At 42.8% G+C, this 2410-nt stretch overlaps 1 pseudogene; it reads right to left on the bottom strand.

The window, feature by feature from the left end:
* Positions 1–995: 995 nt before the first annotated feature.
* LOC147604466 (18S ribosomal RNA) lies at positions 996–2103 on the bottom strand (annotated as a pseudogene).
* Positions 2104–2410: the final 307 nt, after the last annotated feature.

Here is a 2410-nt window from a genome sequence, read left to right as displayed (position 1 = left end):
ATGCATAAATAGATGCATAAAAGAATTTTTTTAATTATAAAAGTGTTACTTTCATCAAAATGGATTTTTATGCATGAATAGATGCATAAAAGATTTTTTTTTATTATAAAAGAGTTACTTTCATCAATATTATTTTTATGTATAAAATGATGCATAAAAGAATTTTTTTATTATAAAAGTGTTACTTTCACCAATATTGATTTTTATGCATAAATAGATACATAAAAGGATTTTTCTTTTATATAAAAGTATTATTTCCGTAGAAGTTGGATTTTATGCATAAATAGATGCATACAGAATTTTTATATCAAAATAAGAGTTCTCTTTAATCCTATGTTTAAATCCCATGAATATTGAAAAATGAATAAGAAAATACTTTGTGAGAGAACATTCTACCATTTCATATTCTCTAGGATGGTAATGAGAAAATTCAGAAAAACTATCGAAGTCGAAATTTTAGATAAATGATTAATTTTTTCCTCATAGAAATTCGTGACTAGTTTTGAATTCAGTTAAACAAAATACTCAATGAATGAAATTCAGTAAAGTAGTAATTGAACCACCACTACTTTGCGTATGTACTTTCTGAACCCAACCACTTGATATAAGAATATGGTCTTGCTATTTTGTTTGGAGCATTCTGGTTCCCGATCGAAACAAGGAGTTAGCTATAGCTAATTATGTGTTTCGAGGATGAAACACTCGTTGGTGTTGGATCAAACCGTAGATCGATCCTCCACCGAGCATTTATAGGGAGGTGGTGCGATGTTTGCGTATTGGTACAAGCCGTCACAAGGGGTGAGGTGAGCGAATCCACCCTCTAACTTGATTGTGAGGAGTCTTGAGAAGGAGCTCTTATTATGGAGCACCAGCCCAAGGCTCATCGTTCCCTCACTCATTGTGTACTAGGCCTAAGGTCATTTCCACAAGCTGAGTCCCGTGAGACTCCTGCTGTCGAAGACGGTCCAGCCGTTCGACAGTCCCCATACTCCCCCCGGAACCCAAAAACTTTGATTTCTCATAAGGTGCTAGCGGAGTCATTGAAGTAACATCCGCAAATCCCTAGTCGGCATCGTTTATGGTTGAGACTAGGACGCTATCTGATCGTCTTCGAGCCCCCAACTTTCGTTCTTGATTAATGAAAACATCGTTGGCAAATGCTTTCGCAGTAGTTCGTCTTTCATAAATCCAAGAATTTCACCTCTGACAATGAAATACAAATGCCCCCAACTGTCCCTATTAATCATTACTCTGGTCCCAAAGACCAACATAATAGGACCAGAGTCCTATCGCGTTATTCCATGCTAATGTATTCAGAGCATAGGCTTGCTTTGAGTACTCTAATTTTTTCAAAGTAACATCGCCGAATCCGCATCCCAACCAGCAAAGGCCACGAGCGCGTCCCCGACAAAAAGGGCGGAGCGACCAGTGCACACTCGAAGAGGCGGACCACTCGCCCCACCCCGAGATCCAACTACGAGCTTTTTAACTGTAACAACTTAAATATACGCTATTGGAGCTGGAATTACTGCGGCTGCTGGCACCAGACATGCCCTCCAATGGATCGTTAAGGGATTTAGATTGTAATCATTCCAATTACCAGACTTAAAAAAGCCCAGTATTGTTATTTATTGTCACTACCTCCCTGTGTCAAGATTGGGTAATTTGCGCGCCTGTTGCCTTCCTTGGATGTGGTAGCCGTTTCTCAGGCTCCCTTTCCGAAATTGAACCCTAATTCTCCGTCACCCATCACCACCATGGTAGGCCTCTATCCTACCATCGAAAGTTGATAGGGCAGAAATTTGAATGAAGCATCGCCGACGCCGAGGCCGTGCGATTCGGGAAGTTATCATGATTCACGGCATTACCGGGCAAGCCCGCATCGGCCTTTTATCTAATAAATGTGTCCCTTCCAAAAGTTGGGAGTTGGTGCACGTATTAGCTCTAAAATTACTACGGTTATCCGAGTAGCAAGGTACCATCAAAGAAACTATAACTGATTTAATGAGCCATTCGCAGTTTCACAGTACAAGAGAGTTTATACTTACACATGCATGGCTTAATCTTTGAGGCAAGCATATGACTACTGGCAGGATCAACCAGGTAGCTATCCCCGATAACACGTGGCACGAAGGCCGTGTGCTCCGACTCCGCACACTCGACATGGCCACAGGGCAAAGCGCTCCTTCTTAGGCACCCGAACGAAAAGGGACCGGGGAGGAGGGACGCACCGGTTATTACGGGCAACGGCATGACTTCGTGCACCTGCAAGACGGTCGAGCACCGATTGTGGGCTAACGTGCGGGGGCGAGCGCGACACAACGGCACATGCAGAGGCATGCGACGTCGCAAGGAGGCACCCAGGCCACCAACGCTCGACAAAACGGCACAAAGCGAGACACCGCAGCAC

This window comes from Cibotium barometz, chromosome 61 (genome assembly GCF_041138505.1).
Source record: "Cibotium barometz isolate CiBa-2024 chromosome 61, ASM4113850v1, whole genome shotgun sequence".
NCBI classification, from domain to species: Eukaryota; Viridiplantae; Streptophyta; class Polypodiopsida; order Cyatheales; family Cibotiaceae; genus Cibotium; species Cibotium barometz.
The sequence above is the reverse complement of the archived record's forward strand: the minus strand, read 5'-3'. Positions and strand labels throughout refer to the sequence as shown.